This window comes from Coregonus lavaretus, assembly GCF_964263955.1.
Source record: "Coregonus lavaretus genome assembly, chromosome: 23".
Lineage (NCBI taxonomy): Eukaryota > Metazoa > Chordata > Actinopteri > Salmoniformes > Salmonidae > Coregonus > Coregonus lavaretus.
Window position 1 is genome coordinate 3,005,489 of NC_140010.1, and position 17,433 is coordinate 3,022,921.

A 17,433-nucleotide genomic window follows, 5' to 3' on the forward strand; every position below is an offset into this window, starting at 1 on the left:
CAGCTTCCTCATCCTGTCTGTTTTATTATTTAAAATGTTCTCATATCTTAGTAGGCTAAACTTTGCTATTGCACACACTGTCTTTAAAATAACGTGTACTGCTACTCTTTGTCTGTCTGTCTCTCTCTCGCTCTCTTTCTGCACCACATTTATCTGTGGAGTGAGTCTTTAAAACCTTTTGAAAAAAAAAAAAAAAAAAAAACTTCAAGGCACTCCTTAGGTTGAGGTGTAAAGTCTGTGTCTCTTTGGAAGCTGTCCTGCACAAGACTTTGCCGCAAACTAAATGTCACTAGCAGACATCATCTCTGTTTTGGTTTGATTTAAAGTACCCAGGCAGAATTTCAAACTACAAAATGTGAGGGGAAAACTGTGATAAACCTCACCCAACTTTCTGTCCGATTCCGGATTCTGAGTAACTTTGTCTGATTCCAGATTCTGTGTAACTTTCTGCAGTCACCTGAGGACGATCATAACAATTGTGCTTAACGGTGGGTCCCCAGGACTGGAGTTTATCCCACAGCGCCTCTAAAAGATAGATCCGTGGGATGGCATGGGCTTATTGTGGCATAATGCTCCACAGGGAACGAAGAAAGAGTTAGTGGCTACACAAAGTAGTCCCCTACTTTTGACCAGAGCCCAATGAGACGTAGCCATCTAACTCTACATTAATTGTAGCTTAAGGCCACAATAAGCCCATAGGGTGCCATTTGGGCCACACCCAGTGAGTCTTGTAATGGTTAGAGGATGAAGCCCTGTGAGTTGACAGACGCTGATCTACAGTAGAGTTAGACAGGATAGGACCTGCTTTGATGTGGAATGATATGCTCTATTTCTCCTGCTGGGCTCAGAAGCCGAGACAGACAGCAGGGAAGACATGCAACCTCGTGTGTCATAAATCATATTACCACCGTATTGATGGCTGCTAGTAGACCAGTGAGTTTTGTGAAGCGAGACTAATTGCCCATCAACTCACCTGTTGTGGATAGTCAGAAACATTCACTTAGTCATGCTTGGGCATTCATCTTTATGTGCTGCCAAATAGTTTAGTTTCTTCAGTTTGCTATGCTTTGTTTCATATTGATAGTCTAAGGTCCCATAGAACTTATTATTATTATTTTTTGTCACGATCTTGCTTTTCAGCTCGGTTTGACTCAGGTATAGATTTATTCAGTTTGAATCATCTTTGTGTCCTTGAAGTCTTGATTTCTTTGTCATTGTGACTGCACCATTCTGAGTACAGCGCTTTGTGATCTAAGAAAAAACTATGGAAGAGAAGAAGATAATAGAGAAATGTATTGCTGACGCATTGCTATTCATATAGATATTTTATTTTTTTGTCATTTAGCAGACGCTCTCATCCAGAGCGACTTACAGTTTTCCTCGCCTGAAAACAGTCTGCTCAAAAAAAACGAAAATGTAACGTGTAAAAAAAACAAAAAACAGATACCTGAAGGATCCTGGAAGATTTTCATATGTTAACATCATACAAACAACATATGACATCTTTGAATTAAGTGCGAAAGACATTTCAGATCTTCTCAACTTTGATACTTTAAACTGTGTGTCTCAACTGAAATCAGCAACCCTCAGTAGCTTTACAGTTACATCAGAAACGAATGGGGCAATAGGGTCTTAGTTATCATAAAATACGGTAGTTCTAATCTCATTAATGCATTTATAAATTATATTCTTCCAAATGAAGAGGTTTATATTATTTTACTACTACAAGACCATGGCGCTTGCCTACGGAGCCGTGAGGGGAACGGCACCTCCTTACCTTCAGGCTCTGATCAGACCCTACACCCGAACGAGGGCACTACGTTCATCCACCTCTGGCCTGCTAGCCCTCCTACCTCTACGGAAGCACAGTTCCCGCTCAGCCCAGTCAAAGCTATTCGCTGCTCTGGCACCCCAATGGTGGAACAAGCTCCCCCACGACGCCAGGACAGCGGAGTCACTGACCACCTTCCGGAGACACTTGAAACCCTACCTCTTTAAGGAATACCTGGAATAGTATAAAGTAATCCTTCAACCACCCTCCCCCACCCCCCCATAAAAAAAAAGTGGTTGTCCCACTGGCTATCATAAGTTGAATGCACCAATTTGTAAGTCGCTTTGGATAAGAGCGTCTGCTAAATGACTTAAATGTAAATGACTGGAAATAACACTGTAACTTCAATGTCTCCCCATTACCTCCAACCGATTCAGTCAGAACTCAGATCCATGACAAAAGTAGGCTAATCTCCTGCAGCCTTGTCCAGCCACCGGAGGTATCTTGTTAGATACTGCAGAACACTGTGCGATTACATTCAGGTTGAACAGCTAAATAAATCCTGTTGTTAACAATAAAGGAAAACGTACAATTTTGTCATTTCATTATATTGTTTTTATCACCGTGCCCTCATTGGACCATGCTTCCTGCCTGGTGGCTATGACGATGAGAACCTGCGACAGCCCTTACCGAAAAAAACGGGCTTCTGGCAAACACTTGTGGCAAACCTTTGGCAAATTTGTGGCAGATTCGTTTTGTGGCAAACTGTGAACTTGGTAAACTTGTGGCGAACATTTTACTGTTTGCTGCAAACTCTGTGTGAATATGTAAAATACAGTGCATTCGGAAAGTATTTAGACCCCTTCACTTTTTCCACCTTTTGTTACGTTATAGCCTTACTCTAAAATTGATTAATTAGTAATACCCCATAATGACAAAGCAAAAACCAGGTTTTTAGAAATGTTTGCAAATTTATAAAAACGGAAATATCACATGTTACATAAGTATTCAGACCCTTTACATTTACATTTTAGTCATTTAGCAGACGCTCTTATCCAGAGCGACTTACAGTTAGTGAGTGCATACATTTTTCATACTTTACTCAGTACTTTGTTGAAGCACCTTTGGCAGCGATTACAGCCTCATCTTCTTGGGAATGACGCTACAAGCTTGGCACACCTGTATTTGGGGAGTTTCTCCCATTCTTCTCTGCAGATCCTCTCAAGCTCTGTCAGGTTGGATGGGGAGCGTTGCTGCACAGCTATTTTCAGGTATCTCCAGAGATGTTAGATCGGGTTCAAGTCTGGGCTCTGGCTGGGCCACTCGAGGACATTCAGAGACTTGCCCGAAACCACTCCTTTGTCGTTTTGGCTGTGTGCTTAGGGTCATTGTCCTGTTGGAAGGTTAACCTTCGCCCCCAGTCTAAGGTCCTGAGCACTCTGGAGCAGGTTTTCATCAAGGATCTCTCTGTCCTTTGCTCCGTTCATCTTTCCCTCGATCCTGACTAGTCTCCCTGCCGCTGAAAAACATCCCCACAGCATGATGCTGCCACCACGATGCTTCACCGTAGGGATGATATTGGCCAGGTGATGAGCGCTGCCTGGTTTCCTCCAGACATGATGCTTGGCATTCAGGCCAAAGAGTTCAATCTTGGTTTCATCAGACCAGAGAATCTTGTTTCTCATGTTCTGAGAATCCTTTAGGTGCCTTTTGGCAAACTCCAAGCAGGCTGTCATGTGCTCATACCTGAGGAGTGGCTTCCATCTGGCCACTCTACCGTAAAGGCCTGACTGGTGGAGTGCTGCAGAGATGGATGTCCTTCTGGAAGGTTCTCCCATCTCCACAGAGGAACACTGGAGCTCTGTTAGAGTGACCATTGGGTTCTTGGTCATCTCCCCGACAAGGCCTTTCTCCCCCGATTGCTCAGTTTTGCCGGGCTGCCAGCTCTGGTTTGGCCGGGCGGCCAGCTCTAGGAAGAGTCTTGGTGGTTCCAAACTTCTTCCATTTCAAAATGATGGAGGCCACTGTGTCCTTGGGGACCTTCAATGCTGCAGACATTTTTTGGTATCCTTCCCCAGATCTGTGCCTCGACACAATCCTGTCTCAGAGCTCTACGGACAATTCCTTCGACCTCATGGCTTGGTTACTCTGACATGCACTGTCAACTGTGGGACCTTATATAGACAGGTGTGTGCCTTTCCAAATCATGTCCAATCAATTGAATTTACCACAGGTGGACTCCAATCAAGTTGTAGAAACATCTCAAGGATGATCAATGGAAACAGGATGCACCTGAGCTCAATTTTGAGTCTCATAGCAATGGGTCTGAATACTTATGTAAATATGGTATTTTGTCCAGGCTGTAACGTAATAAAATTTGCAAAAAGTGAAGGGGTCTGAACGCACTGTAGATCAGGTTTTTGGTTACTATGTGTTGACACTGAAATGTTGTATCTACATAAACCATAACTTTTTAAATGAACTTTTCATAGAAAAAACTGAACATACTACATGTAGTAAATATACTAAACAACATGTATTCAGTGTCTTAACAGATACAAATATATTCAATACAACTTGAAATGTGGTCCTCTGTAGCTCAGCTGGTAGAGCATGGCGCTTGTAACACCAGGGTAGTGGGTTCGATCCCCGGGACCACCCATACGTAAAAATGTATGCACACATGACTGTAAGTCGCTTTGGATAAAAGCGTCTGCTAAATGGCATATTATTATTATTATTATTATTATTGAAATCATCAGCATGGTAATGAAGAAGACTGGATATTTCCCAAATCAATTGTTTGTTCAATATTTATATGTAGCTACAACATTTACATGAGAAAAATGTGAACACTATGGGGATGTTGACCGTAGGAGGTTTAAATGGGCAACTACATAATTATTTACATGAGCCAAGTGATAACTGAGCAACAGATTTCAACCAATGGAAGTTTAAAAGATAATTAACACAATTGTAATAATTTAAATAAAAACTAAATCATACCCAGTTCAGAACTATTGCCTTTTTGAGTGTCCTTTGTCCAAAGCATGCACTGAAACAATCACGCTAAACAAAAACAAAATTAGGATACTGAAAACATTTTACTGATTTTATTTTATTTTTGCATCTTAAAAAGGTAGAAATTGAGTTATGCCTAATATGGCATTTCATATTATTTTCCCAAAATGAATTATTGTTACACTCAACAACAAAAAAAATGCAGTGTTAAAAATAACCCAATTTGGGTAATTTCGACAACCCAGCGCTGGGTCAGTATTGGACAAACACAGCGTCGGGTTGATTCAACCCAGTGGGATTGGGTTGTACTTCTAACCACCTTGGGTTGAGCACTTGACCCAGCTGCTGGGTATGTTAGACTATATTTCTGGGTTAAAACAACCCAGTGTATTGGGTTGTAACATAACCCAGCATATTGGGTTTGGGGTCATTTTTAATGTAACCCTTGTGTTATTTTCAATGTAATCCTAATTGCTAAATGGCATATTATTATTATTATTATTATTATTATTATTATTATTATTATTATATTTTGCTTATACAGTATATGCCTGCCTTCTTTACCATCTCCCTTTCCTACACACAATCAAGAGACAATGTTGAATGTCATAATTAATTACTATTGCCTGCCTTTCAGAACATACATCACGTCAGAGAATTGTCCACAATGCACAAGAATACAGTGGGGAAAAAAAGTATTTAGTCAGCCACCAATTGTGCAAGTTCTCCCACTTAAAAAAATGAGAGAGGCCTGTAATTTTCATCATAGGTACACGTCAACTATGACAGACAAATTGAGGAAAAAAAATCCAGAAAATCACATTGTAGGATTTTTTATGAATTTATTTGCAAATTATGGTGGAAAATAAGTATTTGGTCACCTACAAACAAGCAAGATTTCTGGCTCTCACAGACCTGTAACTTCTTCTTTAAGAGGCTCCTCTGTCCTCCACTCGTTACCTGTATTAATGGCACCTGTTTGAACTTGTTATCAGTATAAAATACACCTGTCCACAACCTCAAACAGTCACACTCCAAACTCCACTATTGCCAAGACCAAAGAGCTGTCAAAGGACACCAGAAACTAAATTGTAGACCTGCACCAGGCTGGGAAGACTGAATCTGCAATAGGTAAGCAGCTTGGTTTGAAGAAATCAACTGTGGGAGCAATTATTAGGAAATGGAAGACATACAAGACCACTGATAATCTCCCTCGATCTGGGGCTCCACGCAAGATCTCACCCTGTGGGGTCAAAATGATCACAAGAACGGTGAGCAAAAATCCCAGAACAACACGGGGGGACCTAGTGAATGACCTGCAGAGAGCTGGGACCAAAGTAACAAAGCCTACCATCAGTAACACACTATGCCGCCAGGGACTCAAATCCTGCAGTGCAAGACGTGTCCCCCTGCTTAAGCCAGTACATGTCCAGGCCCGTCTGAAGTTTGCTAGAGTGCATTTGGATGATCCAGAAGAGGATTGGGAGAATGTCATATGGTCAGATGAAACCAAAATATAACTTTTTGGTAAAAACTCAACTCGTCGTGTTTGGAGGACAAAGAATGCTGAGTTGCATCCAAAGAACACCATACCTACTGTGAAGCATGGGGGTGGAAACATCATGCTTTGGGGCTGTTTTTCTGCAAAGGGACCAGGACGACTGATCCGTGTAAAGGAAAGAATGAATGGGGCCATGTATCGTGAGATTTTGAGTGAAAACCTCCTTCCATCAGCAAGGGCATTGAAGATGAAACGTGGCTGGGTCTTTCAGCATGACAATGATCCCAAACACACTGCCCGGGCAACGAAGGAGTGGCTTCGTAAGAAGCATTTCAAGGTCCTGGAGTGGCCTAGCCAGTCTCCAGATCTCAACCCCATAGAAAATCTTTGGAGGGAGTTGAAAGTCTGTGTTGCCCAGCGACAGCCCCAAAACATCACTGCTCTAGAGGAGATCTGCATGGAGGAATGGGCCAAAATACCAGCAACAGTGTGTGAAAACCTTGTGAAGACTTACAGAAAACGTTTGACCTGTGTCATTGCCAACAAAGGGTATATAACAAAGTATTGAGAAACTTTTGTTATTGACCAAATACTTATTTTCCACCATAATTTGCAAATAAATTCATTAAAAATCCTACAATGTGATTTTCTGGATTTTTTTTTCTCATTTTGTCTGTCATAGTTGACGTGTACCTATGATGAAAATTACAGGCCTCTCTCATCTTTTTAAGTGGGAGAACTTGCACAATTGGTGGCTGACTAAATACTTTTTTCCCCCACTGTATATAACATGTTTAAATAGCACATTTAAACAAAGCCTATAGTCTATAGTATGTCTTATTTCGTAAAATAAGATTTCATAGAATAGGCTTGATTTAAAATTGATTTATATTATTTCGTGAACCAAACAGTCCAAACATCAGACTCAGCCGAACTTGAGGTGCTTTAACTTAGATTGGCGTGCGTGTGAGACACAGCCTGTCTTAAGTGGTATTAACACAGATCTACAGTGGGGGAAAAAATATTTAGTCAGCCACCAATTGTGCAAGTTCTCCCACTTAAACAGATGAGAGAGGCCTGTAATTCTGTAAAAGTGGTATTAACACAGATCTATCAGACAGTGCCAGAGCTAATCATTAGATATTACACATTCACTGACACACTTCAGCTGTCTTAGGCTCATAGGTGACAGCACACACACACCATGATGTTTTGGTCTACATTTGGGTCGAGTCAAAACGTTGTTACAATATTACATTTAAAAGGTCACTCTACTAATGAAATGGACAAATGACTCATTACTCAATAACTGTATTTCATTCATAAAGCACTTTTCACAATCCCCAAAATATAACATTTGTATTTTAAAATACATTTTGTTGCGATAGAATGAAAGCGTACCAGAATGCACTTCGGCCCAGCTTGAACAAAACATTTCATTTTATATTAATCATAAATGTATGAAGACATACAGTATCAGAAAAGTTTGGACACACCTACTCATTCCAGGGTTTTTCTTTATTTTTACTATTTTCTACATTGTACAATAATAGTGAAGACATCAAAATTATGAAATAACACATATGGAATCATATGGTAACCAAAAAAGTGTTAAACAAATCAAAATATATTTTATATTTGAGATTCTTCAAAGTAGCCACCCTTTGCCTTGACAGCTTTGCACACTCTTGGCATTCTCTCAACCAGCTTCACCTGGAATGCTTTTCCAACAGTCTTGAAGGAGTTCCCACATATGCTGAGCACTTGTTGGCTGCTTTTCCTTCACTCTGCAGTCCAACTCATCCCAAACCATCTCAATTGGGTTGAGGTCAGGTGATTGTGGAGGCCAGGTCATCTGATGCAGCACTCCATCACTCTCCTTCTTGGTAAATTAGCCCTTACACAGCCTGGAGGTGTGTTGGGCGTTTGTCCTGTTGAAAAACAAATGATAGTCCCACTAAGCGCAAACCAGATAGGATTGTGTATTGCTGCAGAAGCTGTGGTAGCCATGCTGGTTAAGTGTGCCTTGAAGTCTAAATAAATCACAGATAGTGTCACCAGCAAAGCACCCCCACACCATAACACCTCCTCCTCCATGCTTTACGGTGGGAAATACACATGCGGAGATCATCCGTTCACCCACACCGCGTCTCACAAAGACACGGTGGTTGGAACCAAAAATTTCCAATTTGAACTCCAGACCAAAGGACAAATTTCCACCGATCTAATGTCCATTGCTCGTGTTTCTTGGCCCAAGCAAGTCTCTTCTTCTTATTGGTGTCCTTTAGTAATGGTTTCTTTGCAGCAATTCAACCATGAAGGCCTGATTCACAGTCTCCTCTGAACAGTTGATGTTGAGATGTGTCTGTTACTTGAACTCTGTGAAGCATTTATTTGGGCTGCAATTTCTGAGGCTGGTAACTCTAATGAACTTATCCTCTGCAGTAGAGGTAACTCTGGGTCTTCCATTCCTGTGGTGGTCCTCATGAGAGCCAGTTTCATCATAGCACTTGATGGTTTTTGCGACTACTCTTGAAGAAACTTTCAAAGTTCTTGAAATGATCCGTATTGACTGACCTTCATGTCTTAAAGTACTGATGGACTGTCGCTTCTCTTTGCTTATTTGAGCTGTTCTTGCCATAATATGGACTTGGTCTTTTACCAAATAGGTCTATCTTCTGTATAGCCCCCCTATCTTGTCACAACACAACTGATTGGCTCAAACGCATTAAGAATGAAATAATAATTCCACAAATTAACTTTAAAGAAGGCACACCTGTTAATTGAAATGCATTCCAGGTTACTACCTCATGAAGCTGGTTGAGAGAATGCCAAGAGTGTGCAAAGCTGTCATCAAGGCAAAGGGTGGCTACTTTTAAGAATCTCAAATACAAAAATATATTTTGTTTTGTTTAACACTTTTTTTGGTTACTACATGATTCCATATGTGTATTTCATAGTTGTGATGTCTTCACTATTACTCTACAACGTAGAAAATAGTAAAAAAAAAAAAAGAAAAACCCTTGAATAAGTAGGTGTTCTAAAACTTTTGACCGGTACTGTTTACCTGCACTTCGAAGAGAAGATCTTGGGCTTCTCTCAGCTGGCAAAGCAATGTTTTTTGTCCTTGAAGTCCGCGATCCAGTTTCCCCGAACCTTATCTTAGCTCACTGGTCACCATAGCAACACCCACCCGTAGTCTGCGCTCCAGCAGGTATATCTCACTGGTCATCCCCAAAGTCAACACCTCCTTTGGCCGCCATTCCTTCCAGTTCTCTGCTGCCAATGACTGGAACGAACTTCAAAAATCTCTGAAGCTGGAGACTCTTATCTCCCTCACTAACTTTAAGCATCAGTTGTCAGAGCAGCTTACCGATCACTGCACCTGTACACAGCCCATCTGTAATTAGCCCACCCAACTACCTCATCCCCATATTGTTATTTATTTTGCTCATTTGCACCCCAGTATCTCTATTTGCACATCATCTCCTGCACATCTAGCATTCCAGTGTTAATACTAATTGTAATTATTTTGCACTATAGCCTATTTATTGCCTTACCTCCATAACTTGCTACATTTGCACACACTGTATATATATTTTCTGTTGTATTTTTGACTTTATGTTTTATTTACCCCATATGTAACTCTGTGTTGCTGTTTTTTATCGCACTGCTTTGCTTTATCTTGGCCAGGTCGCAGTTGTAAATGAGAACTTGTTCTCAACTGGCTTACCTGGTTAAATAAAGGTTAAATAAAAAAGAAAGTAAAAAAAAATTAAAACACAAATCCTCCTGTATGAGCCTCATCTGCACAGCATACAAATTCCTCATTCATCACTGTGTGGTGGATATACTGGCTATCCCATGCCCCCTTTTACAGTATGATTTGTCTAGCTGCTGATCACCAATGAAGGATAACTCAAATAAGAGCAATGTTATGGTTTCAGCCAACTGATTCAAGAGGAGGTATAAGTGATGCTGTCTACACCCTCAGATGATGCAGGTTAGGTTAGATTAGACAGATTTGGGCATTTCCACATACTCCTAATGTAATCTCTGTATTGTATTGCTTCCAATTGGCTCAATCATCCCCCCTTCCTCTCCCCTGTAACTATTCCCCAGGTAGTTGCTGTAAATGAGAATGTGTTCTCAGTCAACTCTTGTTGAAAATGGCGCCAACAGACATGGCAGCTCTGCTCCTAAGCAACTTTGCAGTATGTTTTTTTTGTGTGTTATTTCTTACATTATTAGCACAGGACATTTTTGTGTTATTATATACAGACGGAAATAACTTTTGGATATCAGAGCGGCAGTAATTCACCTAGCATTAAGACCGGGAATACGACTTTCCCGAATTGGATCCTTTGTTCGTACACCCCAGGGTGATTCCAGAGGCTGATCCAAAACACAGACGGCAGAGAAGAGGTATTCGGAGTGGACTTCTAGTCCGACTCAGGAGGCGCGCACACCATCCACCGCTTCCGAGTATATTACTCGCTAATGTTCAGTCCCTGGATAATAAAGTAGACGAGCTCAGGGCGAGAATCTCCTTCCAGAGAGACATCAGGGACTGTAACATACTCTGTTTCACGGAAACATGTCTCTCTCAGGATATACTGTCTTTGTCCATACAGCCAGCTGGGATCTCAGTACATTGCGCAGACAAAAAAAAATACTCTCCGGGAAGAAGAAAGGCGGGGATGTTTGTTTCATGATTAACCACTCATGGTGTGATTGTGATAATACAGGATCTTAAGTCCTTTTGTACCTCACAACGACCTAGAATACCTCACAATCAAATGCCGACCGTATTACCTCCCAAGAGAATTCTCTTCGGTTATAGTCACAGCCGTGTATATTCCCCCTCAAGCCGATACCACGACGGCCCTTAAAGAACTTCACTGGAATTTATGCAAACTGGAAACCACATATCCTGAGGCCGCATTTATTGCAGCTGGGGATTTTAACAAAGCAAATTTGAGGAAAACGCTACCGAAGTTCTATCAACACATTGACTGAGGTACTCGCGCTGCTAAAACATTCGACCACTGCTACTCCAACTTCTGGGATGCCTACAAGGCCCTCCCCAGCCCTCCCTTTGGCAAATCTGATCACAACTCCATTTTGCTCTTCCCTTCCTATAGGCAGAAACTCAAACAGGAAGTACCAGTGCTAAGGACTATTCAACGCTGGTCTGACCAATCAGAATCCACGCTTCAAGATTGTTTTGATCACGCGGACTGGGATATGTTCCGGGTAGCCTCCGAGAATAACCTTGACGAATACACAGATACGGTGACTGAGTTCTTCAGGAAGTGTATAGGAGATGTTGTACCCACTGCGACTATTAAAACCTACCCAAACCATAAACCGTGGATAGACGGCAGCATTCGCACAAAACTGAAAGCGCAAACCACCACATTTAACCATGGCAAGGTGACTGGGAATATGGTTAAATACAAACAGTGTAGTTATTCCCTCCGTAAGGCAATCAAACAGGCAAAACATCAGTATAGAGACAAAGTGGAGTCTCAGTTCAACGGCTCAGACACGAGACGTATGTGGCAGAGTCTACAGACAATCACGGACTACAAAGAGAAAACCAGCCACGTCGCGGACCTTCTTCGCCCGCTTTGAGGATAACACAGTGCCACCGACGCGGCCCGCTACCAAGGACTGTGGGCTCTCCTTCTTCGTGACCGACGTGAGTAAGACATTTAAGTGTGTTAAGCGTGTTCTTGCTGAATAATTTGAGGTAGCAGGTCGTCGGGTGAGGTTGTGTCTCTCTCTGGCGGGAGGTAAGCTTGGCTTTATACATAGTTTGGGCTTTGTCGAGTAAAGCTTAAACTATGTATTTAGAATGTAGTTAGGTATTGTAGGTAGTTATCGTGGGTTGTTGTATGTAATTATTGTAGGTTAGCATTGTATTCGGCTGAGCCTGGTGAAGCACGAAGCTAGCTAGCTAACCCACTACCTGGACTAGCTGGCAGGTAGCTACTGGCAACTATTAGCAACGGTGGATAGTTGTTTAATGCCTGGGAGTGCCTGTAATTACGCCAGCTGGCTGCCTACAATAATTACATACAATAATGCCTACCATTCAGCTGTTTTCTAACCTTATTGTCTGAAGCGTTAACGTTAGGTAGTAAGTGGCTACTGTGCTTGAAATTTAGCTAGCTTGTTGCTACCTGGATAGCTACTAGTAAACACTAGCTGGAACGACCTAGCAAACAGACACGAACTGGCTGAGTCAATTCAGTGGCTAGCTTTGCACTTGGCTAGCTAACAGTAGCTGCTAAGGGTAAGTTATAACCTACATTTGTGTTTTGTTTTTACATATTGGTAGCCAGAGTCGTTCAAGGGAATTCGGGACATGGGTGACTAGTTAACGTTAGCTTGGCTCTCTCTGTGTGTTCGTGCCATGAAAGGAGGGGTTTCTTCTTTGTCTGAAAGCAATGGCTAGCTAGTATGCTAACTATTCTAGCTAACTAACTGGCTGAATAAGTTGACGACGGACTCGCTCAAGCTGTCGGGACTAACCCACAATGTTAGACACGGACATGAATGAACTGCTTGGCGTGCTGACACACTGGTGGTTTGTTGTGGCCGAGTATTGGTGCTAAACCGTGTTGTTGGAGTCCGGCATGCTAGCTGGCTGTGGCGTCTTATGACTAGGTGCCCTGGACGATTTTCACGGAAGAATACTGTACCAAGTTAGCTAGCTGAATAAACTAAGTTAGTCTATTCCTAGAAAACATTGAACCGCTGTAGTTTACAACAATTATAGTTTCTGAGGTGGAAGTTGGGAGAGTTATATTTGGGTGTTGTGGTGAGGGAGGCCCCGCTCTCTCCTTTCCCAGATGTTTACTTCATTTCATTCCGATCTCCTTTGCATTATTGTAGCCATTTTCTGTATCCTGTCAACTATGCCTCTGTCTATCCCTGTTCTCTCCTCTCCACACAGGCTATACAAACGCCTCACACCGTGTGGCTGCTGCCTCTCTAACCTGGTGGTCCCTGCACGCACCACCCACGTGGAGTTCCAGGTCTCAGGCAGCCTCTGGAACTGCCGTTCTGCTGCCAACAAGGCAGAGTTCATCTCAGCCTATGCTACCCTCCAGTCCCTCGACTTCTTGGCGCTGACGGAAACATGGATTACCACTGAAAACACTGCTACTCCTACTGCTCTCTCCTCGTCTGACCATGTGTTCTCGCATACCCCGAGAGCATCTGGTCAGCAGGGTGGTGGCACAGGAATCCTCATCTCTCCCAAGTGGACATTCTCTATTTTTCCCCTGACCCATCTATCTCCTCATTTGAATATCCATGCTGTCACAGTCACTAGCCCATTTAAGCTTAACATCCTTGTCATTTATCGCCCTCCAGGTTCCCTTGGAGAGTTCATCAATGAGCTTGACAAGTTCCTTTCCTGAGGATGGCTCACCCCTCACAGTTCTGGGGGACTTCAACCTCCCTACGTCTACCTTTGACTCATTTCTCTCTGCCTCCTTCTTTCCACTACTCTCCTCTTTTGACCTCACCCTCTCACCGTCCCCCCCTACTCACAAGGCAGGCAATACGCTTGACCTCATCTTTACTAGATGCTGTTCTTCTACTAATCTCACTGCAACTCCCCTCCATGTCTCCGACCACTACTTTGTATCCTTTTCTCTCTCGCTCTCCTCCAACACTACTCACTCTGCCCCTACTCAGATGGTAATGTGCCGTCGCAACCTTCGCTCTCGCTCTCCCGCTACTCTCTTCCCTCATCTCTTCCCTCTGCTCAATCCTTCTCCCTCCAATCTCCTGATTCTGCCTCCTCAACCCTCCTCTCCTCCCTTTCTGCTTTGACTCTCTATGTCCCCTATCCTCCCGGCCGGCTCGGTCCTCCCCTCCAGCTCCGTGGCTTGATGACTCATTGCGAGCTCACAGAACAGGGCTCCGGGCAGCCGAGTGGAAATGGAGGAAAACTAGATTCCCTGCACACCTGGCATCTTTTCACTCCCTCCTCTCTACATTTTCTTCATCTGTTTCTGCTGCTAAAGCCACTTTCTACCACTCTAAATTCCAAGCATCTGCCTCTAACCCTAGGAAGCTCTTTGCCACCTTCTCCTCCCTGCTGAATCCTCCTCCCCCTCCCCCCTCCTCCCGCTCTGTGGATGACTTCGTCAACCATTTTGAAAAGAAGGTTGACAACATCCAATCCTCGTTTGTTAAGTCAAATGACACTGCTGGTCCTGCTCACACTGCCCTACCCTATGCTTTGACTTCTTTCTCCCCTCTCTCTCCAGATAAAATCTTCCGACTTGTGACGGCCGGCCGCCCAACAACCTGCCCACTTGACCCTATCCCCTCCTCTCTTCTCTAGACCATCTCCAGTGACCTTCTCCCTTACCTCACCTCGCTCATCAACTCATCCTTGACCGCTGGCTATGTCCTTTCCGTCTTCAAGAGAGCGAGAGTTGCACCCCTTCTCAAAAAACCAACACTCGATCCCTCTGATGTCAACAACTACAGACCAGTATCCCTTCTTTCTTTTCTCTCCAAAACTCTTGAGTGTGCCGTCTTTAGCCAACTCTCTTGCTATCTCTCTCAGAATGACCTTCTTGATCCAAACCAGTCAGGTTTCAAGACTGGTCATTCAACTGAGACTGCTCTTCTCTGTGTCACGGAGGCTCTCCGCACTGCTAAAGCTAACTCTCTCTCCTCTGCTCTTGTCCTTCTAGACCTGTCTGCTGCCTTTGATACTGTGAACCATCAGATCCTCCTCTCCACCCTCTCCAAGCTGAGCATCTCCGGCGCGGCTCACTCTTGGATTGCGTCCTACCTGACCGGTCGCTCCTACCAAGTGGCGTGGCGAGAAGTTGTCTCCGCACCACGTGCTCTCACCACTGGTGTCCCCCAGGACTCAGTTCTAGGCCCTCTCCTATTCTCGCTATACACCAAGTCACTTGGCTCTGTCATATCCTCACATGGCCTCTCCTATCATTGCTACGCAGACGACTCACAACTAATCTTCTCCTTTCCCACTTCTGATAACCAGGTGGCGAATCGCATCTCTGCATGTCTGGCAGACATATCAGTATGGATGATGGATCACCACCTCAAGCTGAACCTTGGCAAGACGGAGCTGCTCTTCCTCCCGGGGAAGGACTGCCCGTTCCATGATCTCGCCATCACGGTTGACAACTCCGTTGTGTCCTCCTCCCAGAGTGCGAAGAGCCTTGGCGTGACCCTGGACAACACCCTTTCGTTCTCCGCTAACATCAAGGCGGTGACCCGATCCTGTAGGTTCATGCTCTACAACATTCTGAGAGTACGACCCTGCCTTACACAGGAAGCGGCACAGGTCCTAATCCAGGCACTTGTCATCTCCCGTCTGGATTACTGCAACTCGCTGTTGGCTGGGCTCCCTGCCTGTGCCATTAAACCCCTACAACTCATCCAGAGTGCCTCAGCCTGTCTGGTGTTCAACCTTCCCAAGTTCTCTCACGTCACCCCGCTCCTCCGCACACTCCATTGGCTTCCAGTTGAAGCTCGCATCTGCTACAAGACCATGGTGCTTGCCTACAGAGCTGTGAGGGGAACGGCACCTCCGTACCTTCAGGCTCTGATCAGTCCCTACACCCAAACGAGGGCATTGCGTTCATCCACCTCTGGCCTGCTGGCCCCCCTACCTCTGCGGAAGCACAGTTCCCGCTCAGCCCAGTCAAAACTGTTCACTGCTCTGGCACCCCAATGGTGGAACAAGCTCCCTCACGACGCCAGGACAGCGGAGTCACTCACCACCTTCCGGAGACACTTGAAACCCCACCTCTTTAAGGGATACCTGGGATAGGATAAAGTAATCCTTCTACCACCCCCCCCCCCCCCCCCAAAAAAAAAAATATAACATTGTAAAGTGGTTATCCCACTGGCTATAAGGTGAATGCACCAATTTGTAAGTCGCTCTGGATAAGACGTAAATGTAAATGTAAATGTTAACCCTCACAAGGCTGCCAGCCCAGACGGAATCTCTAGCCGCGTCCTCAGAGCATGCGCAGACCAGCTGGCTGGAGTGTTTACGGACAAAATCAATCTCTCCCTTTCCCAGTCTGCTCTCCCCACTTGCTTCAAGATGTACACCATTGTTCCTGTACCCAAGAAAGCAAAGGTAACTGAACTAAATGACTATCGCCCCGTAGCACTCACCTCTGTCATCATGAAGTGCTTTGAGAGGCTAGTTAAGGATCATATCACCTCTACCTTACCTGACACCCTAGACCCACTTCAATTTGCTTATCGCCCCAATAGATCCACAGATGATGCAATCACCATCGCACTGCACACTGCCCTATCCCATCTGGACAAGAGGAATACCTATGTAAGAATGCTGTTCATTGACTATAGCTCAGCATTCAACACCATAGTACCCTCCAAGCTCATCATTAAGCTCGGGGCCCTGGGTCTGAACCCCGCCCTGTGCAACTGGGTCCTGGACTTCCTGACGGGCCGCCCACAGGTGGTGAAGGTAGGAAACAACACCTCCACTTCGATGATCCTCAACACAGGGGCCCCACAAGGGTACATGCTCAGCCCCCTCCTGTACTCCCTGTTCACCCATGACCTCCAACTCAATCATCAAGTTTGCAGACGACACAACAGTAGTAGGCCTGATTACCAACAATGACGAAACAGCCTACAGGGAGGAGGTGAAGGCCCTGGGACTGTGGTGCCAGGAAAATAACCTCTCCCTCAATGTTGACAAAACAAAGTAGCTGATCGTGGACTTCAGGAAACAGCAGAGGGAGCACGCCCCTATCCACATCGACGGGACTGCTGTGGAGCAGGTGGAAAGCTTCAAGTTCCTCGGTGTACACATCACTGATGATCTGAAATGGTCCACCCACACAGACAGTGTGGTGAAGAAGGCGCAACAGCGCCTCTTCAACCACTAGGTGGCTTCCACCCGGTTACGTAACCCTGCACCTTAGAGACTGCTGCCCCATATACATAGACTTGAAATCACTGGCCACTTTAATAAATGGAACACTAGTCACTCTAATAATGTTAACATATTTTTTGCTTTACTCATCTCATATGTATATACTGTATTCTATTCTACTGTATTTTAGTCTATGCCACTCCGACACTGCTCATC